Source organism: Maylandia zebra, linkage group LG7, assembly GCF_041146795.1.
Source record: "Maylandia zebra isolate NMK-2024a linkage group LG7, Mzebra_GT3a, whole genome shotgun sequence".
Classification (NCBI taxonomy): Eukaryota; Metazoa; Chordata; class Actinopteri; order Cichliformes; family Cichlidae; genus Maylandia; species Maylandia zebra.
Genome location: NC_135173.1, coordinates 8,058,189 through 8,081,795, shown reverse-complemented (window position 1 = coordinate 8,081,795; position 23,607 = coordinate 8,058,189). Strand labels below are relative to the sequence as shown.

The window sequence follows — 23,607 nt, the reverse complement described above, 5'->3', positions numbered from 1 at the left end:
GGTATTATTCACAGTTAACCTTTGGGTGCCCTTGTTCCTTCATATTAATGTGACACCAATATTTTGAATTCAGCTTATGTCTGTGTATATTTTCAAAATTCTGAAATGTTTGAAACATTTCTATTCTTTTAGTATCCTGACATGCTGAGTCAATACACTAATCCTGATGATGAACAGTCATGTTTCCAGTGTTTTCAATTACTTTTTGTATCCAAATTGTTTCTTGTCTAAGTATTTCTGCAGTAGCATTAATATATAACCTCTGCTATGAGTTGTTCTGCCTGCACTGATGTCTTCTGTGTGTCCTTTATTGTGCACGGAGTGATCCAGCTGCTGTTTACTCAAACTGGTGACAGCACTTATGAAGAAATCATGGTGAAAGGAAGCCAAAATAAAGGTAAGTCTGCTAGTGATTGTTTTCATCATTGTTCATGTCGACAGAGTGGCCTTACACTGTAATGATTTCCACATTTATCTAACACGTATTAAGTCTCAGTTTGATTCTGGGAGGAGACAAAAATCCAGGGCTCCAAGTCATTATCTCTCAAAAAACATTAGACACAAGAACAACGCTAAATTATTCTTTTTTGACAAATTGTCAGGCAATCTATTTATTCCAGATAATCACAAGGAACCTTCCCAATGCCTGACAGATAAAGAATTCCACAGATAATTAAGGCAGCTAAACTTCATTTCCAGGAATAGTTGTTTTCCCCATGTGAGCTGGTCATTTAGCAGTTCTATCAAAAAAACACAGGCTGAGAAAGAGTCAGAAATCTTCCACTCTACTTTACTGATCAACCAACCAACATATATGTGTAACAGCTTTAATATTTTCAACTTTTTATTTATTGATCGACTCAGTTGGCTTCTATCGAAATGTAAATGAGCCGAAGTCCTAATCACACTCTAGATCTTGTGCTGACTGTTGCTGATTTCATGAAACCCCTTTTTGGTCTTCATAGCTTAAAAATTGGACAATAATGGACTACACAACTCTGCTGATAAGTCATCTCTATCCAATCAGTTTGACTACATTTAGCTGGACTTAAGCAGACAGTAGGTCTCTGAACACCTCATTCAGCTGCATCTGTCCTGTGTCACATCATCAGTAACAAACACTTTGTTTGTTTGACACTTTGAGTCAATTGTCCCATTTTGTTTGGTCTGTTTGAAAAGAGGTTGTCACATGTTAAGGAGCTGAAACTCCTAAACCTTTCAGCCATTATTTTTATTTATTGAATCATTTTTCTTGTTATTTCTTTTTTTTTGTACAGCATGTATTCAAGATCAGGTTCAACTGTTACATGATAAACATATATGAAAATATATTTATATTGAAGAATATCAATATAGCATTGGTTGGTCCAAATGTGCAGTTTACTTTGGTCAATTTTGACTAATAATCTAGACCATGGTATAGGCTGACCTTGTATGGCCCAGATGTCAGGTGTGGTATGACTTTTAGAAGTGCTGTAACTAAGCAGTTAGTCTGAAAGCAGGTCAGGTGTATCTTCTAAATCTACTTTTGGCAGCAGGATGTAACCAGGATGAATTTGTTGTGAATGTGAGGCGTATAATGAGACATATGAACAGACTAAAAGTCTTTAACTGTGTGTTCAGGGTGAAAAACTGTCCCTTTAATACAATGAATCATTTTGACTTCTGCATGTAAAACCACAGCAGCAGCTTCCTGCTGTTGATTCTAGTGAACCATAGGCTGAAAACACTTTCATACTGTGTTGCTGCTTGGCTAAAAATAGTGTTGTGAGAACACACTTGCTTTGGCCTCTGTGGGGAGGGGTGCCAGTTTGCATTAACAAAAGATGGCAGCTTTGTGGTCGCACAGTTTTACTCACACAAACACCCCCAGTTTGTTGTAGTCTGTTGTTGTTTCTCAGCAGGTGTTAAAAAGTGGTAAAAACTGTGAAGAGAATAATTGTTCCTGTTTCCTGTTTTTATTTTTTATTTTCATTAAAATACGTAACCAACAGCTTGGAAAATAGATTATACATTTGTATCATACTAATTATATTATGGTAAATGGCCTGTATTTATATAGCGCTTTACTAGTCCCTAAGGACCCCAAAGCGCTTTACATATCCAGTCATCCACCCATTCACACACACATTCACACACTGATATTATCAAAATCAGTTTTCCATTCATATTTAGAATTTTATGGCAGGGTCATATGAGAAGTGCGGAAGTGAGAGGCTTGTGAAATGGGATGCTTCGTCGCACTGTTCAGGTAGCCTAGCAACCATGATACTAACCGCGAGACACGTTACATACAGCATTGTTTGACAGAAATGAAGGAGAAAAATGTTTTGTTGGTCATTTATTTTTGTCATGACATCACTTTGATTAGTTGAGTATCTGAGGCTGAGACCACGGGACTGTAAAACATGATTGTTGGGCTTCATTTCTGTGCTGAACAGTCGTTTAAGATTAGTTAGTAAATAACAATCAGTTAATGTTGTTCATGAGACTAAAGTCATCTCACTGTGATAATGTAAATATAATATGGACAATATTATAGTATTGTCAGATTATTATGATATATATATATATATATATATATATATATATACACACACACACACACACACACACACACACACACACACACACACACACACACACACACACACACACACACACACAGCTGGATACTGGAATGCCTAGAATTGTACAAGATCAATGGGACCCTAAGAGCTTTCATCAGGAACTCAATGGGGATGTGGCGTACAACACTAGAGGCCAACTCCAAGCCCATAGCACAAGTCACCATCAAGTGCGGGATCTACCAAGGAGATGCTCTGTCCCCACTGCTGTTCTGCATAGGCCTGAACCCCCTCAGTGAGATCATTAACAAGACTGGCTACGGATACCGACTGCGGAACGGAGCAGTTGTCAGCCACCTCCTGTACATGGATGACATCAAGCTGTATGCCAAGAGTGAACGAGACATCGATTCACTGATCCACACTACCAGGCTATACAGCAATGACATTGGAATGTCGTTCGGACTGGAGAAGTGTAGTCGGATGGTAACAAAGAGAGGGAAGGTAGTCAGAACTGAGGGGATTGAACTACCAGAAGGCAATATTGCAGACATAGAGGACAGTTACAAGTACCTGGGGATCCCGCAGGCAAATGGGAACCATGAAGAGGCCGCTAGAAAGGCTGCAACCACCAAGTACCTGCAGAGGGTCAGGCAAGTCCTGAGGAGTCAGCTGAATGGTAAGAACAAGATCCGGGCCATCAACACGTACGCCCTGCCCGTGATCAGGTACCCTGCTGGGGTAATAGGCTGGCCAAAGGAGGAGAAAGAAGCCACTGACATAAAGACAAGAAAGCTCCTTACCATGCATGGAGGGTTTCACCCCAAGTCCAGCACCCTGAGGCTGTACGCTAAGCGGAAGGAAGGGGGCCGGGGACTGGTGAGTGTCAGCACCACAGTCCAGGATGAGACAACGAACACCAAGAATACATTGGGAAGATGGCCCCAACTGACCGAGTGCTCAGTGAATACCTCAGGCAGCAGAAACCCAAGAAAGAGGAGGGAGACGAGGAACCATCATGGAAGGACAGGCCCCTGCACGGTATGAACCACCGGCAGATAGAGGAGGTTGCTGATATCCAGAAATCCTACCAGTGGCTGGACAAAGCTGGACTGAAAGACAGCACAGAGGCACTAATCATGGCAGCACAAGAACAAGCTCTGAGTACAAGATCCATAGAGGCTGGGGTCTATCACACCAGGCAAAACCCCAGGTGCAGGCTGTGTAAAGATGCCCCAGAGACAATCCAGCACATAACAGCAGGGTGCAAGATGCTAGCAGGCAAGGCATACATGGAACGCCATAACCAAGTGGCCGGTGTACAGGAACATCTGTGCCGAGTATAACCTGGAAGTCCCGAGGTCAAAATGGGAGATGCCCCCAAGGGTGGTGGAGAATGACCGAGCTAAGATCCTGTGGGACTTCCAGATACAGACGGACAAAATGGTGGTGGCTAACCAACCGGACATAGTGGTGGTAGACAAACAGAAGAAGACGGCCGTAGTGATCGATGTAGCGGTTCCGAATGACAGCAATATCAGAAAGAAGGAACACGAGAAGCTGGAGAAATACCAAGGGCTCAGAGAAGAGCTCGAGAGGATGTGGAGGGTGAAGGTAATGGTGGTCCCCGTGGTAATCGGAGTACTAGGTGCGGTGACTCCCAAGCTAGGCGAGTGGCTCCAGCAGATCCCGGGAATAACATCGGAGATCTCTGTCCAGAAGAGTACAGTCCTGGGAACAGCTAAGATACTGCGCAGGACCCTCAAGCTCCCAGGCCTCTGGTAGAGGACCCGAGCTTGAAGGATAAACCGCCCGCAGGGGCGTGCTGGGTGTTTTATTTATATATATATATATATATATATATATATATATATATATATATATATATATATATATATATATATATATATATATACATGGATGTACATGGATGACATCAAGCTGCATGCCAAGAGTGAACGAGACATCGATTCACTGATCCACACTACCAGGCTATACAGCAATGACATTGGAATGTCGTTCGAACTGGAGAAGTGTAGTCGGATGGTAACAAAGAGAGGGAAGGTAGTCAGAACTGAGGGGATTGAACTACCAGAAGGCAACATTGCAGACATAGAGGACAGTTACAAGTACCTGGGGATCCCGCAGGCAAATGGGAACCATGAAGAGGCCGCTAGAAAGGCTGCAACCACCAAGTACCTGCAGAGGGTCAGGCAAGTCCTGAGGAGTCAGCTGAATGGTAAGAACAAGATCCGGGCCATCAACACATACGCCCTGCCCGTGATCAGTTACCCTGCTGGGGTAATAAGCTGGCCAAAGGAGGAGATAGAAGCCACTGACATAAAGACAAGAAAGCTCCTGACCATGCATGGAGGGTTTCACCCCAAGTCCAGCACCCTGAGGCTGTACGCTAAGCGGAAGGAAGGGGGCCGGGGACTGGTGAGTGTCAGCACCACAGTCCAGGATGAGACAAGGAACATCCAAGAATACATTGGGAAGATGGCCCCAACTGACCGAGTGCTCAGTGAATACCTCAGGCAGCAGAAACCCAAGAAAGAGGAGGGAGACGAGGAACCATCATGGAAGGACAGGCCCCTGCACGGTATGTACCACCGGCAGATAGAGGAGGTGGCTGATATCCAGAAATCCTACCAGTGGCTGGACAAAGCTGGACTGAAAGACAGCACAGAGGCACTAATCATGGCAGCACAAGAACAAGCTCTGAGTACAAGATCCATAGAGGCTGGGGTCTATCACACCAGGCAAGACCCCAGGTGCAGGCTGTGTAAAGATGCCCCAGAGACTATCCAGCACATAACAGCAGGGTGCAAGATGCTAGCAGGCAAGGCATACATGGAACGCCATAACCAAGTGGCCGGCATAGTGTACAGGAACATCTGTGCCGAGTATAACCTAGAAGTCCCGAGGTCAAAATGGGAGATGCCCCCAAGGGTGGTGGAGAATGACCGAGCTAAGATCCTGTGGGACTTCCAGATACAGACGGACAAAATGGTGGTGGCTAACCAACCATAGTGGTGGTAGACAAACAGAAGAAGACGGCCGTAGTGATCGATGTAGCGGTTCCCAATGACAGCAATATCAGGAAGAAGGAACACGAGAAGCTGGAGAAATACCAAGGGCTCAGAGAAGAGCTCGAGAGGATGTGGAGGGTGAAGGTAACGGTGGTCCCCGTGGTAATCGGAGCACTAGGTGCGGTGACTCCCAAGCTAGGCGAGTGGCTCCAGCAGATCCCGGGAAAAACATCGGAGATCTCTGTCCAGAAGAGCGCAGTCCTGGGAACAGCTAAGATACTGCGCAGGACCCTCAAGCTCCCAGGCCTCTGGTAGAGGACCCGAGCTTGAAGGATAAACCGCCCGCAGGGGCGTGCTGGGTGTGTTATATTAGGGGTGCAACAACACAAAATTCACGGTTCGATATTTTTTCGATACAAAAAAATGTTCATGCCTTTTTAATTTGTCATTTATTAAAATTATAAATATATATTTTAACTCAAAAGTACAGTTTTTAAATTTAACCCTAACCCTTGTGCGTGTTTTTTATTTTGACAGCGAATGCGCACCTGCGGGCCACTTATGTGCAGCCCTGGTTATTTAGCTCGTCATATTGCAGCCACAGAAATTCTTTTGTCCATGAAACCATAAAGCTGCACTTTCTTTTTGCCTTATAGTCTGATTTGTCATAACTTCTCCGTTTTGTGGTAAGCTTTTCTTTGGCTGTCACTTCTTCACCCTGACCTGTCTTATTTGGCTCAGCAGAACAGAAATATAAATCCTGCTGCTTTTACACACGCACTCACATAAGCTCAGCGATTCTCTGCGCGATCAACCCCTCACATGTTTAAGCTTGCTGCGGGAGATTTCACTTGTCATTTTTGCATAGTAAGCTAACAATTAATAAGACTATGTCAGAGGAATTGGTGCACAAATGATCATCACTCACAGATCAGTGCTGTCGCTCTTTATACACAGTTCGCACGATTGCAAAGTGAAAGCAAAAAAACAAGCGCAAATTCAAACGCGATTTCAATATGTCACATATTGACAGTGGCTCACCGATGCCAATGACATAATTACCCAGCTACATTTCTGAAAGAATGCAAAAGCATTGACATATATTTTTCCTTCCTACAATAGCCCGACGGGCAGGGCAGAGATAGATTTTGGTAGCCCGACTGAAAAAATCGCACTGTTTCCTCGCGGCTGCGTGCAGCGGGGCTAGGGGAGGGTCTGTGCTGACGGACGTGGGTTACTGACCTGGCAACCTGGCTGCCCCTGGGTGGGTCCGGGATGGGCGTGAGGTTCTGGGGGCGCTCCGTCTCTGGGCTGGGGCCCGGGCCGGGCCTCGGGGGCTCGGGTCCTGGTTGGTGTGTTGCCGGGGTTGTGGGCGGGTGGGTGCATGGGGGCCCGGCCCTGGAGCAGGGTGCCGCCGGTGCATCGAGCCGCCTGGGGGGCTCTTCAACTGGTGGGGGGGATGGTCACATCTTGCAGGAGCTTTCTTCTCTCAGGAACTCTCTGCAGGAGGGGGAGATACAGGAGAGGTGGAGGAAGATCTCAGCCTGGGCGTTTACCGTCTTATGTAGTCTGGAAGATGTGTGGTTGGTGGGGTGGGTGCAGTTTTCTCTGTGGTGGGGTTGGGTGGACTGTCCAGGGCTCTGTGGAGCCGGGGGGCGCTACTGCACTGGGCCCCGGTCTGATGGGCCTGGGCCCCCCTTCCCTGGCGGGTCGCGGAGGGTGGGAGTGCCTACTGGGGTCAGCGGGGGAGCTGGCCCCAGGGAGGGGTTACCTGCCCCTCCCTTCCTTCCCTCCCCATCTCCAGCTGCCTCCCTCTTCCCGCTCCTCCACAACCACCCACACATGCAGGGCCTTGGAGTGGGGGTATGTCACCAGGGTGCAGAGGAGGCTACTACCCCCCCCCCCCCCGTCCCCTTCTGGCTGCCTCTGCCTCAATTTTATCCCACAACTTAGACATTCACATTATTCACACTCTCATTACACATACATATAGGATCTTGGGGGTGGGCACAATCACGGAGTCCAAATCACCATCAGGGTGTATACCTCACCCCTGACGTCGTTGCCCACCTCTCAATTTTAAATACACTTAGTCATTGAGGGTTAGCAGGAGGGACTATGCGCTTACCTGCTGTTCCTTGGCAGGTAGCTCCATGCCCTCCTGGGTTTTAATTGCACCTTAGAACACATATGCATCAACACTACAATGAGCGGGTGGAGGGAGGTTTGGAGTCTTCTCCCACCCCCATTCTCTGCGGCCTGCTGGAGCGGGAGGGCTAGTAGGAGGAGTTGGCCGTCCGACTGCGGTCTGGGGTGTGGGGCCTCTCTGCTGCTGCGGAGTCGGGGTGGTCTGCCTCTCCCCACCGCAGGGAAAAGGGTAACACCACCTGGGTCTGGGTGCAATTCCCCCCTCCAGGGGCAAGGGTACCTAGACCCGGTTTGTAGAGTACGCTTGGGGAGTGTGATTGTGTGTACAGCGTCTCTTTATGTCTGTCTCCACGTTGGTTGAGTCTGGAGTGAGTGCATATGAGAGCATGAGGGTGGGAATGGATGTTTGTGTCTGTGTGTGCCTGTATGTCTGTGTCTATATGTCAGGTTGGGTATCAGACGCCACCTCTCTGGGGACACCTCAGGCCCTCCAAGGTTTGGAGGCCTATCTCCACCCACCACCACTTCCCCTGCCGGTGGCGGACTCCCTCAGGTGTCGGTGTGTTGGTGGTTCTTTGTGTCTGGGGGTGGGCGTCCGGGTACACACCGGCTCACTCCTTGGCGGCCGCTTGTCGGGGCCTGGGGCCTGGGGCTCGCTCGGGCCCCTTTGGAGGTGGGGTGCCCCCGGCCTCTCGGCCTAGGGCTCGGTCACTCAGGCGCAGCTGGGGGCCGGCGGAGCTCACGGGCGCGTCACTGCAACTCCCCCTGACTTCTGCTCCGCGGCTGCTGGGCGAGCCCTCATCTGGGACTCTCCTCAGCTCTTACTGGGACAGTGGCGCGGCTGCCCCTCTGTTGGTCTTCCATGGTCTCTTGTGTTCTGGGGGCCTCTGGATGTCTGGAGTTTTGATCTCCTCCATACCCGCTTCACACCCTGGAGGACGGGGCTGTGGCCCCCCCACACTCCCTAGCAGATCATTACATGGAGAAACCTTTGGAATGCAAGCATGCTGATCCACACAGGTATGCACACATGGGTATTCACAGACGCGGACTAAAGCTTTCTTGGCTGCTGCCTCAAAGCACACTGTGCGCTGTCTATCTTGCGTGCTGCACAATATCGTTTATTACTTAGTAAATACTGATATCTATGACTAGCTAGTTTATTGTGATGGTGCTTTGTTTTCTCTATTATTATGTTGCTCTTTGTTGTTTGCTGTCTCCTCTGTTTGTTTTTGTTTGTTTGTTTTTTGTTTTTTTTTTTCTCCATACAGGTGACCCAGGAGTTTTTTTTTTTTTCTCTCTCTCTTCCCCCCCCTTCTCACCGTCTCTTCTCCCCTTTGGTTTTCTTTCTTTCTCTCCCCCTCTCTCTCTCATTCATTCCCCCTGTCCTATTTATTAAAAAAAAAAAAAAAAAAATGACAAAGGATGAACTGAAGCTCTGCCATCACGTAATGTCGCATACTGCTGTTTCTGATGTCATTTAGAAAAAAAAAAAAAAAAAAAAAAAAAAAAAATCGCTAGCCCCAGGACGTCGGGCTAGCGATATTGCGAGCCCTGTATCTGATTGAGGAATCACTCATCTTTGGAAAAGAGAGTTCATTACAGAGAAATGTCTCTTTCCAAAATAAAAGCTATACTATCCGCTTCTTCTGGGCTATATTCTCAGCAGCATATTAAACATATCAGGTCCCCATAAGGAGAAATATGTGCTAACAGCTGTCTAAATGACTCGGCTAAAGTTAGTAGCATGCTTGCTTGTTTTTGTCTGCTTCCACTTGTCTTTGCACTAGGATGATGTCGGCGTAAATGTGCAGTCATATTCGTTGTGTTCCCACTAGTGCTTTCAGGTTAATCTCGTTGAAATGACCTTAACGCCACAACACGGCAAATCTCCGTTAACGAGCTACCGTCGATCGCCCCGTGCATGGGGCTAGATGGCCAACACGTTAACGAGCTAACTGCGCTAACACACTAGTTCCCACCCATGTAATTGAGCATTGCATGGCACATCCAACATACTGTTTTACTTTAGTCCATGACTCGCTTACCTTCAGGGTCATAACTGTTAGATATTTTAGTATTATGGGAGCATGTACTGGGTACTTGTTTTTATGATATTAGACAAGAAGATTCTGTGACTCAACAAGGCTCTTTATGTTAACCGTCATTTTCTCTTGCTTTGTCAACTCAAGATTTTATGGTGTGAAAGTAGATACTAAGGTTGGAGGGAAGACACCAACAAATCACTCTTTTACTTATCACGCCCTTGCAGAAGATGTTTATGTGAAGACCATCTGGGTTGTGTCAGAACTCACGGATGTAGGAGACCTCTGTATAAGATTTATAGGCCTTGAGAGTGCATCTTACTGCAATTGTAGAACAAAGGATTCTAACTGTCTAGTGTTTAACGGACCTGGCAAAGGTGTGTTGAGATACGATTGTAGAAGGCCTCTTTCAGAGCGGGGGGGACCTTCCTTATATGGTTCTAACTTGAAACTTGTTGACACATGAACTTTCTGCCTATAAATACCGCTGCACAGAAGAATAAAACTTTGAGTTGATTTTGGGAAAGCAACCTGAACAGTCTCTGTAACATTTTGTTCTCCTAACTGCTCCCGACGTCGTAACTAACCCGCTGACGGCATATCTGAGTGTTACTTGAGAATATATTGCTGAGTGTTACTTAAGAATAATTTTGAATCTTATAGGGTAAAGACGAAACTCTGCTTATAGACGCCCACGCCTCGGGGAAACCCGATCCACGGACCAGACCCGGGACGGAGTTTCTTGCAATATGTCACATGAAAACCAAAATAATTCCAAACACCAGATCTGAATGAGGGTGGGGGGGAGGTCCATGTTGCAAGGAGAGCTTAACTTCTGTCTCGCTAGCTTGCCCTGCGCTCTTCCTTCTGACGATGTTGTCTGTGTTGAGCGCTCAGTGGATCTGCGCTCGACAGTGCAGCCTAGGCGGAGTAGTCGAACGCAGATTCACTGAGCGCTCAACACAGAGAGCATCGTCAGAAGGAAAGTTGATAAAATAAATTACAAATTTTGTATTGTTCGATACATATGCGTACCGAACCGAAAGCACTGTATCGAACGGTTCAATATCGATACGAATATCGTTGCACCCCTAAAATATATATATATATATATATATATATATATATATATATATATATATATATATATATATATATATATAAATAAAACCTCTTTGGCCGCTCCTTTCTGCTGTATTTTGCGGCAAAATTATCCACACCCACCACCGCGCTATGAATTGTGGGATATATGGGACCACCTGTCAGACCATCCGACAGGTAAAAGGAGCCGTCCTCAAAACAGAAAAATCCCACTACTTTGGAGGAGTTGTCACTGCTATTGGATACTTTGCTGGAACACAGTAAAGCTGTGGGTCGTGGGAATGAAAGGAGTTGTCACTGTTATAATGCCATAATGTTTTATCTAGGGGTCTAGATTTATGCCTGTAGTGCACTGGCGTGTAAATAATTTGCATTTACTGAATATGTACTGACTGAGTCCCACTGTTCAAAAGTTGAATAAACAAACAAACTAATTTTTGCCTCTTTTTTTTAAAACTTAAAACCATTTTATAGAACATCACATCAGTTACAGTGTAGAATCCATGTCATTTATAGTTTACAAATGACAAAATGTTTACACAAAATCATGAGTGTTTACATGATATCACCCACTACTAACATTACTTTATTTACTGTATCTTTTGAAAAAATACAGCAATTTTAACAGCACAAGACTTTAGAATATTTAACAGGAGCAGGTTTCATTCTTCCCTGGTTTTATTATCACACTGTTCACCAAAATGCAGCAAACCTTTACCATCTTATCCAGGAGGGTCACCTCTTCACCCTCACATGGAAGAAGTAATCTGATTGACATGGTGGTATGTTTGAAGCAGGTCCCTTGTGTAGCGCTGGAACCCAGTCATGATGTTTCATCCATTTCATCGGCTGGTTTGCTGCAATAATGCCAAATAATTAGCAACTCTATAAATAGAAGGTAGTTCTGCAAAATCACTCAGTAGGATGTTTGTTCTAATTTGCTATGAGCTCAGAGCGCATCGAAAATAAAACTAATAGGCTATAAAGAGTGATATGAACATATTTAGAACTTACCGGAATGAAAATGTCTGGAGCACCAACAGATATTTGGAGATGGAAGAGAACTGCACGTCAGCTCGTCTCACAGCTGCTCTCCAGGCTAGACGCCTTCGTTTGGTAACATCGATACACGAGCTGCCTCATGTTGCTTCCAGGTTGGGAAAGAATGAAAAGATAAACAATTTTCAAGATTATTCTCTTGCCCACACAGCAAATACAAACCATGGCTGTTGTGTGTGCCTTCGCTCCCTTTTCACTTGCGCTAGACCCCCAAAATGGCGGATCGGGCCAAAATGCTTTCCACGCCCACCCCCGTGACATCACGCTCCAAAGCCCTATTGGGACACCGCCACTGTGTCTCATTCAGTCTGTGTCGCGTCGTCTGTGTTCCACGCCCTATGTCATGTCAGGTTTCAAGTCTCTGTGCAGGTCATGACTCATGATGCTTATTCTTATATTTCATAGTTCCTTCATGTTCTGGCACAGTCTTGTTCATGGTCTCACTGTTCTTCCCAGTTTAGGTTCCTGTTTAGTTGTTGTCCCTGTTCAGCTCTTGTTTAGTTTAGTTCATGTACTCCAGCCTCAAATAAAGGCTCGCTTTTCTTTAAAGTTAATTTTGTCTGCTCATCTGTGTCCGCACCTGGGTCCTCCAAACACTCGACCACACGGTCAGCCACTGCAGACCGTGACAGTCTGACTCTTGTAACATAATTGGTTTTGTGGGTTCCAGGTTTTATTTTATGTATTTATTTATTTAGTTTTATTTCAATAAGCAGCTAAAGTGTAGGCAGTGCAGGAAGTAAAGTATTTTATATCTGAGCTCGTTCCCAGTAAAGTCTGAACTGGGACTGCACGTGATGCAGAGTGGTGGACATTTGAGGTTTTATTTAACTACACAGCTTGTAATCATGTTTTCTGTTGTTTGAACTGTGTGTGTTTGTGTTCAGACTTTAAACCAGAGCCAGACGTCGTCTACTCTTCACTGAAGTAGCCCACCAGTCCAACCACTGATGTCCAGCTGCTGGTCTCTAACTGGTTACCCAGCACCTCAGACAAGGAGACAACCACAAGTTCAAAAGATTACTCAGATTTTTTTCCACTTATTTAAACTCATATGCTTCAAAAATCACATAAGTTTAACTGGAATTATTTTAGTACTTAAAATAAACAATGATAATAAAGTCACTCTATGAGTTTGGCACTTTGTTCTGTTTCTCATACTAGTGATTTTGTTTCACTATAGGATTAATAAACCTTTGTTCACACTTTTTCTTCTCATGTGGTTCTTTTGTTTTTGACAAAATATAAAGGATAACCATTTTAATAAAGTCAAAACCAGAAATTTTAAAACCAGAAAATAATTTTATTTTGTACAGTTTCCTCCTTTTAAAGAAGCAGCTGTGTGTGTATAAATATGGAGGCTCAATGCTGTCTGTGTAAAATAAAGGAAAGCAAATAATAAAAATACAGAATCATTCTTACACTTAATGTGAAATTAGCCAGAGGGATAAAATTATTTACTTCATGACTCTGGCCCTAAACCAAGCAGTTATCAGCCCTCATATGAGTCCTGCATATAGTTGTCATTTAGATTCAGTGGATTAACTGATTCACTTTTATTAAAGCTTCACTTTACTATTTACAGATAAACATCATGTGGAGTTAGTGTAAATCATTTGAAACACATCATATCAAATGAATTCAATCAGTTTTATCATCTGAAGAACCAGAAGCTCTCAAACTTTATCTGAAACAATATCAAGAAGAAAATCACCTCAGTCACAAAGAGGAAATGTACTCAGTTACTCTCCTGTACTCTAATTACAGTCATGTGATTTCCAGGAAGTGCTGCAGAAGCTGCAGGTGCTCTCTCTCCCTGCAGACTATTTGCTGCTGCTCATCTTTTCCGTTTTTTTCTCTGTTTGTGTTTCTGCTGCTTCTTTGTCCTCACTGTAAACAGTTGTACTGAGAGACTCCTGCACTGATGTTTCATAGGAAAGTCCAAACAGCCTCACTGGCTCTCTGTCTCGTTCATCACAGTTCTAAACACATATTTAAGTGAATATAATCTTCACCCTCAGTTAAAATGACTTTTATTAAGAACAGCACATCCTCAGTATTACTATAAAATAATTATTGATGTTCTGATGATCCATGTTAGTATTTAAAGTCACACTTCTCTCTCTAGTGGCCATATATAAACCACGTGTGAGGATAGGGTCCATTCTCCTCTACTTGTCCTTAACAGGGTCCTAGTGGACAACAGATCAGCAGGACTAACACAGAGAGACAGATTTCCATGTGCACTTAAACTTATGGGCAATTTAAAATCACCAATTAACCCAAATAACTGTTTTGGACTGTGGGAGACAGTCAGACCTGACCCATGCAAACACAGGGTGAACACTCCACACAGAAAGGCCCCAGTGAGATGGTGGAATCGATCCCAAAAGCCACTGTGTTGCCCTGGGAGGATGGTGTTCATGTAAAATTAGAATCATAGTGTCCCAGTCAGTCATCAGTGTGTCTCTGCACAGCTGTAATTAAAATGTTTTCCATACGTCATCCATCTGTGCTTGGTGCCAAGGCTGAGATAAACGAGGAGTTTTCTCATAAAGAGGAAGAAACAGTACTCCAAGAACAGACAAAGCCCAGCAGAAACCTTGAAGAGGAGCCTTGTCTGCCCCCACCCCGGAAGAGCTTCAGAAAGGAGAGACATCTGAGGCAAGAAGAGGGGTCCCCATTTGCCTCCAACTCTCTCAACAACACCAACGACCAGGACCAGGGACCACGATCTTCCCCAGTCCCCCAAACCCCTGACAGGCCATCACCCTCCTCCCCCTCCCTTTCTCCTCCCTTTCTCCCTCCTCCCCACACCTGAAATTCACTGAGGAGATGATGGAGCAGGACAATGCTGGGCTCAGATCTACCTCCCGGCCCAATCCCTTTTTGTCCCCCATAAACCCCCCACCAGAGCAGCCAAAGGTTCACCATCGAGCCCCACCCTCAACAGAGCAATCGAAGTTACATTGCCCAGCCTCGCCCCCCTTAGTTCCTCCTTACCACCTTCATGCTCTGTCTCCGCAGTCTGATGTGTGATGTGTGAAGGGTCCGGGCTGTGAGGATTATGGCAGTGGTGACTTTTCCCAGGAGAAGCTGGGACCCTGTTTACTAGAAGGTTTTAAAATCTCTGTACTCTTAGGTGACAGAAGGAGACATGTGGCCTGGTCAAAACACAGAGAGGTGCACTCTAAAAGACCTTTGAACATAGTAAACATACCTTGTGTGCCACAGACTGCTCCCAAACACGAGGGAACAAGTAATACCTCTAAATCACTTAAGTTGGCTTTATTAAACATTAGATCTCTAGCTGGGAAAACATTTTTAATTAATGATTTAATCACTGAGCACAGCCTTGATTTTATGTTTTTAACTGAAACTTGGTTGGACCAAAGTAACAGTGGAGCTGTTCTCATCGAGACGACCCCTCCTAACTACAGTTTTATCAGTGAGGCCAGGGTGAGCAGGAGAGGAGGGGGGGTTGCTGTCTTATTTAATGAATCATTTCAATGTAAGCAGCTATCTCCTGGAAGTTTTCAGTCTTTTGAATATGTGGCTTTACAGCTGAAGGCCCCATCCAAAGTTGTTTCTTAATGTTTACAGGCCTCCCAAATACTGCACAGACTTTTTTAATGACCTCAGTGAACTGCTGTCTGTGATCTGTGTTGATTTCGACTGTGTAATTATTGTTGGGGATTTTAACATCCATGTGGACAACCCTCAGGACAAAGGGACTAAAGACCTGAGTAACACTCTGGGCAACTTTGGGCTGACTCAGCATGTAACAGAGGCCACACATAATACAGGACACACTCTTGACCTACTGATCTCCAAGAGCCTGAGCATTTCAAACATTACTGTGTCTGATGTGGGCGTGTCTGATCATTACTGTGTTTTCTTTGAAAGTAAAATTTCAGTAAAATATATCAACAGCAGTGATCACAAAACGATGTTGATAGGTTTGTAGCTTGAACCTATTCGCTGGAACGTTGAAGGCAATATAATTACTAGAGATGGCACGATACCACTTTTTTATGTCCGATACCGATACCGATATCATAAATTTGGATATCTGCCGATACCGATATGAATCCGATATAGTGTTTTTTAATCAACAAAACTGTTTTTTAAATATCTTGCTGCATTTTGCAAGTCTGCAAGTTCATACTCAAGTTTAAAACAACAACTACACTAAAGCTATTCTGTTATACCTGTATACAAAAAAAATATTTCATAGTTCAGCAATACTGATCAATCTAATAAACTTAGACCTACACCATCCTCCCTATTCTGGTATTTTAAAGAGTACTTAGCGTAAATATTAAGCAACCTAACTAATAGGGTTCCAACTCCCAGCAACAACAAAAATAAATAAATAAAAAATAGGGAACCACCCCTCACGCGCCACCTCATGATGCTTAATCGACGTAATCAACCTTAATTTGATGCAGTGTGAAAAAAAATGCACAGAAATCAATTATTTTTCAAGAAATATTAAATAGATTCAACATCTTCAACAAAATTGCAGACTGCACAGATGGTACCTTCCCAAAGTAAAAAGTACTATAGCTTACTAGGGTATATATATATTAGACTTTATAGTCACTATATACAGTAATTGACTTCTATTCATTTTACATCAAATTAAAACTTTGGGTGTCAGATAATTATTTATTAACAGCTCGACATTTTAAATGAGAATAAGAAAGAAAAGTACGTCTTTGTGCCCCCTTTTCCCAGTTAATGCCCTATCGGCCCCCCTGGCTAAACTTTGCTAGATCCGCCCCTGCACAGTTACCAGCCGTCAGCTACGTAGAAAAAGATCCTGGTGTAGAAAGTAATATTAAATACATTCTAACAACAGATGATCAAGCTTAAACGTGCTGCTGTTGTTCAGCCGCTGGTTTCCTCTTTCTGGCGCAAAGTGGACCAAAAAACAAACAAGAGAGACGGACTCGCGGCAGAAAAGCCGATCAGCTGATCATTGAGCAGTTTCACGATTGAAGTAGCAGCCGGAGAGCGAGAGGCAGTCGCTCGTTAAGCTTAACGCAGGAATGCTTTACAAACATTCAGAGATGGACTTACACACTTGCTTTACTTCTCTCGGGGATAACTTTGTCGGAGATGAAATGCCAGGTTGCTAGCAAAGCTCCAAATGCGATCCAGACCACCGACAGGTCCCGCATGCCACAGCCGCTCTATCACGTGATGCATACTGCTCCGACTGCTAACGTTCTGAGGTGAGTTACGGCGTGTTGCAAGTTTTGTGAGGTGCTTTCGTGATATTTAATGGATCGGATTACATTTTTTATTTTTCTCCGATATCCGATCCAGTCATTTAGGTCAGTATCGGACCGATACCGATACGTAATATCGGATCGGTCCATCTCTAATAATTACACAGCAAGCAAGACACGAAGTAGGCAAAGTTCTTCTTGTTACTCATGCATGAGGGAGACCTGCCTGGAGCCAAGTGTCGTTCCACCACTTGACCTCCGTCAGACTCTCAGCCAGGTTCCTCATAGCACTCCTCTTATTGTGGTTAAATGAATATGCATAGGGTCATTAACATATGACGTCTACATACACACAAAGAGTGTGTGTGTGTGTGTGTGTGTGTGTGTGTGTGTGTGTGTGTGTGTGTGTGAGGAAGTCCAGCAGTTCATCACAGATTATAAACAACAACAAAATAAACTACCACAGCTATGCAGATGACACACAAATATATATCACAATGTCACCAGGAGACCGAGGCCCTGTACAGGCTCTTGGTAAATGCATTGAGGAAATTAATGACTGGTTGTGCCACAATTTTCTCCAACTAAACAAAAACAAAACTGAAGTAATAGTCTTTGGCGCCAAAGAGAAACGATTACAGGTCACCAGAGAACTTCAATCTATACATCTAAAAACCACAAACCAGGCGAGAAATTTGGGTGTAGTGATGGATGCAGACCTAAACTTAGAAAAACACATTAAGACAATAACAAAGTCAGCTTACTATCACCTCAAGAATATATCAAGGATAAAAGATCTGATGTCTCAACAGGACCTGGAAAAACAAGTCCATGCATTCATCTTTAGTAGGCTTGATTACTGTAACAGTATCTTTACAGGTCTACCTAAAAAATCAGTCAGACAACTACAGCTCATTCAGAACTCTGCTGCTCGAGTCCTCACTAAGACCAAAAAAGTGGACCACATCAGTCCAGCTCTGAGGTCTTTACACTGGCTGCCTGTCCGTCAGAGGATAGACTTTAAAGTTCTGATACTGGTCTATAAAGCTCTGAATGGTTTAGGACCAAAATACATCAATGACCTCCTGACCCAGTATGAACCTTCCAGATCCCTCAGGTCATCTGGATCCGGTCTTTTATCAGTTCCCAGAGTCAGAACCGGACACGGAGAAGCTGCATTCAGCTTTTATGTGTTAGGGGTTCCAAAAGAGACTCAGGCGCAGGCCAGGGTTTTCCTTTAAGCGAAGGACAGTGCGTTTATTTACAGTGAACACATACACCAAGTGGCTATATACAACGTGCAGGGGAAATGGGTCCGGGTCGCCAGGGTCCGTGGGAAACAGGGTTGGGAGAAGGGTGTTCCACACTTTCTGTACAAAACGTTCCCCCCTCAATCCTCTCCGCATCGGGTTCCAAAAACGATCTACACACAAAACGTCGGGTTAGCAGGATAATTATAAGAAATTCTCAAGGTAAAGGTTAGCCGAAACACAAGTCTAACTGACACTGATAGCTCAACGATCCAGCGAAGACTAGTGCAGACTCGCCATCTAAGTAGTGCAGTAATCAGCTGGGATCAGCGGCCGGTGTGGTGATGAGCAGGTGTGTGGGCCAGCAGCGGGAGCCCGCAGTGAGCATCGCCGTGGCGAGAGAGAGAGAGAGTGAGAGAGAGAGGGCGAGAGAGCAAACAAACCACAAACATATTGCCCAATAGAGGATTGACCAGCGGGGCACAGGGACCATGACATTATGCTCCTTATATCTGGAACAAACTCCCAGAAAGCCTCAGATCAGCTGAAACACTCAGTTTATTTAAATCCAGGTTGAAGACTCACCTGTTCTCAGCTGGATTTGAATAAAACACCAAATCCACACTTTTAAGTATAAATTTCAAAACTTAAATTTTAACTACTGATTTTATCTACTGTTTTTTTAATAAATTTTAAATCATGCTTTTTTATTTGTTTTTGTTTTTAATGTCTCTGTAAAGCACTTTGAATCACCTTGTTGTTGAATTGTGCTATATAAATAAACTTGCCTTGCCTTGCCTTACTTGGCCAAAGATCCAGGACCATGAATCATCATTATTTGTACATAACATGTTTTATAATTTGTAGATTTCTGTCTTTTAAATTCACTGTTCATGATATCTAAGAAATCTATCAAGATGAAGAGAAGAGTGTTTTGGAATTTTTCCATTAAATAAAGCCTGCAGACGAGCGGTGAGCATTAGCTAACATTCTTTAATCAAAAAACAAAGATCAGACAACCAAGCTTGTGGAGAGCCTGCATGATCTCGGGGCAAACGGTCAGCAGTCGCCCTAGTCTAGCATGGCTCTCAGTTAAATACCTTCTTCAGGAACAAAAGGCAGTACACAGCTGTTTCACACCTTAAGGTTCACACTCCCTTGCTACCTCCCAGAGTCCTGAAAGAGACAAAAGACTCTTCCTGTGGAGTTGTCTGCTTCCCCCAACTTCCTTACTACACCCCCACCATTTGTCTTACTGTATGAGTGTGAGACTTCTTCAAATCCAGTGGCACAAAGGCATTATAGGATAGAATAAATTGATTAATACATAAATAAAAGAAATTCCTATACAATTGATAGAGAAGTGTTTGACTTTTTAACTTCATCATGACAAAATAAGTCTGCTACAGTTGATGTAACCCAACACTGACCAACCACTGTGCACCAGTATGGGCTCTTTATCCCATTACAAACTACCAAGTATTTTCATGCAAAATTTGAATAAGATGAAGTTAGTATACTAAGTTTGTTTTGCAGAATGTTTCACTCCATGAAAGTAATTGATTGAACTACAAAGCTTGTAATCATGTTTCCTGTCGTTTGAACTGTGTGTGTTTGTGTTCAGACTTTAAACCAGAGCGAGACGTCATCTACTCTTCACTGAAGTAGTCCACCAGTCCAACCATTGACATCCAGCTGCTGGTCTCTAACTGGACCCCCAGCACCTCAGACCAGAGCACATCCAGAGGCTTTTCTATTTATTTTTGTCTTTAATTATGTAATTTAAAAAAAACACAGGAGTTATTCTTAAGTACTTAAAACCAACCATGATAATTAAAGTATGTTAATATGTTTTATGGGCACAGTATCTTCACTGTTATTAATACTTAATCTATGCATCCGGCACTTTGTTCTTGTTCCCATGTCAGTGATTTAGTTTCACTGTTGGATTAATAAACTTTTGTTCTCACTTGTTTTTCTCATGTGATTCTTTGGGTTTCACCAAAGTCTCAGATGTAAAAATAAGAATTGTGTTGGTCAATTGATACAAAACTCTTCAGTGCAAAAATTATAATTAAAACCCAAAAACAGGAACTTGTCAGTGAATGGCACAAAAACAAGCTTCAGAGGGGAATAGAGTATGAGTAAGACTATAGCCGGGATTTAGAAACGAGTGAGGACCAGAATTCTTCTCTTGATGTATCATACTAAAAGTGCAATCCTGTCATCTATTCACCAGGATAAAATGTCACACTTATAAAGAAACAAGAGTTGGAATCAAAAACAAAAAGTTTAAAGAATTTTAATTTGTTCTATCCTTTTGCAGGAGCAGCTGTGTATGTATAAATATGGAAGATGAATGTTGTCTGTGTGAAACAAAGGAAACAAAACATTTAAAAAATGCAGATTAGATTAATTATTTTAACTTGACATGAAATTAGCCTGACTTACTTTATGCCTCTGGCCCTACTGAGCCTCTGATTCACTCCTGGTGCCTGAACCAACAAGTTAACCAGTTAATAACCTAAATATAACCCAGTGAGTGGCAGGCAGGCCAAAACTTTACAGAATTCTCTACTTTAAAAATAGTGGTTTGTGCCATTTTTCCATCTTATTCTGAAATAAAAGAAAAAAAAGAAGGTTTAAAGTCTTGACCTCAGTGATCTTATAGTTCATTCTGACCATGATTGTGTGAAATGTCTTAATGTCTTTACTACCTTACTCAGCAAGAAACCATACAGAAGGAGCTGATAAGACAAAAAAAATCAATTTTATTTACTGATTGTTTCATTTTAAGCACAATTGAACAAAATAATATTTTGCTTTCCTGTATTACTAGAATTAATATTAAAATTAACTAAAATAAAAATAATAATAAAAATGAAATAAAAGAAGAGGATTGAATGAATGTTGTGGTGATCAGCAGGAGAGTACAGCAGAAAGTAATTTTGACTGTTCACAATAAATATGTTCATTCGTAATAAACTGTGGAAGCGTCATTGACGATCTGCTTATATCCATGTGGTAATAAAACTATAACACCTCCCTCTAATGGCCACATGTAAAACTTGTGTGATTACGTGAAAGTTTTAAAGTTGCAGAGAATTGTTTCTCCTCTGATGAAGAGCCATTCAGAGGCTCGTTAGAGAGTTTGGTTTCAGTTATATCATTCTTGTGAACGGACCTGCTGACTATTAAAACTAGAAGATTTTCATTATTAATCTTTAAAACTGAGTGACAGATTCTTCTGAAATGTCAATATTTAGTCGTTCACATCACATAGAACACGTTTAATCTGTTAGAGATTTTGATATAAGAGTGAAATTATTTAAAGCCAATTCATAACGGTTTTTATTCATTTATTTAAACTTTAAACAATTTAAAGTTCCCTAAATTTTAAGTGAAATGTCTTTTTGCCGAATTATATCATGTAATGTTTTACTTGAACCTCATGGTGGCAGTGTTGCTCACTGTTAGGTTACTTGGAAGACAGTGCATCACAGACATCATGTGTTTAAACATTAGGGTGCATTTACTGCAGAATCAATGTACTTTAGTGTACTTTAATCTTCATCAGTGTTGGATCACATTATATTGGACATTATTAGTTTCGTCGACTGAGAAAATTGTCGGGCGGTGGAAGGAATACTTCGAGGACCTCCTTAATTCCACTGACACGTCTTCCGAGGAGGAAGCAGAGTCTGGGGATGAGGGGAATGACCCGCCAATTTCCGGGGGCGAGGTCACTGAGGCAGTTAAACAACTCCTTGGTGGCAGAGCCCCTGGTGTTGATGAGGTCCGCCCCGAGTTCCTGAAGGCTCTGGACGTTGTAGGGCTGTCCTGGTTGACACGCCTCTGCAATGTTGCGTGGAGATCAGGGGCGGTACCTGTGGACTGGCAGACCGGGGTGGTGGTCCCCATCTTTAAGAAGGGGGACCGGAGGGTGTGTTCCAACTACAGGGGGATCACACTCCTCAGCCTCCCTGGGAAAGTCTATGCCAGGGTGCTGGAAAGGAGAGTTCGTCCGCTAGTCGAACCTCGGATACAGGAGGAACAATGCGGTTTTCGTCCTGGTCGCGGAACACTGGACCAGCTCTTTATCCTCTCGAGGATACTTGAGGGTGCATGGGAGTTTGCCCAACCAGTCTACATGTGTTTTGTGGACTTGGAGAAGGCATTCGACCGTGTCCCTCGGGGTGTCCTGTGGGAGGTGTTGCGGGAGTATGGGGTGTCTGGCCCATTGCTACGGGCCATTCGATCCCTATATAACCGTTGCAAGAGCTTGGTTCGCATTGCCGGCAATAAGTCGGACTCGTTCCCGGTGGCTGATGGGCTCCGCCAGGGCTGCCCTTTGTCTCCGGTTCTGTTCATAATTTTTTTTGGACAGAATTTCTAGGCGCAGCCAAGTGGCGGAGGGCTTTCACTTTGGTGGCCTCAGAATCTCATCTCTGATTTTTGCAGATGATGTGGTTCTGTTGGCTTCATCAGGTGAGGGCCTCCAGCTCGCACTGGAACGGTTCGCAGCCGAGTATGAAGCAGCGGGAATGAGGATCAGCACCTCCAAATCTGAGGCCATGGTTCTCAGCCGGAAAAGGGTGGAGTGCCCACTCCGGGTCGGAGATGAGTTCCTGCCCCAAGTGGAGGAGTTCAAGTATCTCGGGGTCTTGTTCGCGAGTGATGGGAGAAGGGAGCCGGAGATCGACAGACGGATTGGGGCTGCAGCTGCAGTAATGCGGACGCTGCACCGGTCCGTCGTGGTGAAGAGGGAGCTGAGTGTAAAAGCGAAGCTCTCAATTTACCGGTCGATCTACGTCCCTACCCTCACCTATGGCCACGAGCTGTGGGTAGTGACCGAACGAACGAGATCGCGGATACAAGCGGCAGAAGTGAGCTTCCTCCGAAGGGTGGCTGGCCTCTCCCTTAGAGATAGGGTGAGAAGTTCGGTCATCCGGGAGGGGCTCAGAGTAGAGCAGCTGCTGCTCCACATCGAAAGGAGCCAGCTGAGGTGGTTCGGGCATCTGACAAGGATGCCCCCTGGGCGCCTCCTGGGTGAGGTGTTCCAGGCATGTCCCACCGGGAGGAGGCCCCGGGGCAGACCCAGGACACGCTGGAGAGATTATATCTCTCGGCTGGCCTGGGAACGCCTTGGTATTCCCCCGGATAAGCTG

At 44.1% G+C, this 23,607-nt stretch overlaps 1 long non-coding RNA gene across 1 annotated transcript; it reads left to right on the top strand.

Moving 5' to 3' along the window:
* Window positions 1–321: 321 nt before the first annotated feature.
* Window positions 322–13,158, top strand: LOC143419631 (uncharacterized). The gene is made up of 2 exons (XR_013099642.1): window positions 322–397; window positions 12,840–13,158. It is a non-coding gene; the product is annotated as an uncharacterized LOC143419631 (long non-coding RNA).
* Window positions 13,159–23,607: the final 10,449 nt, after the last annotated feature.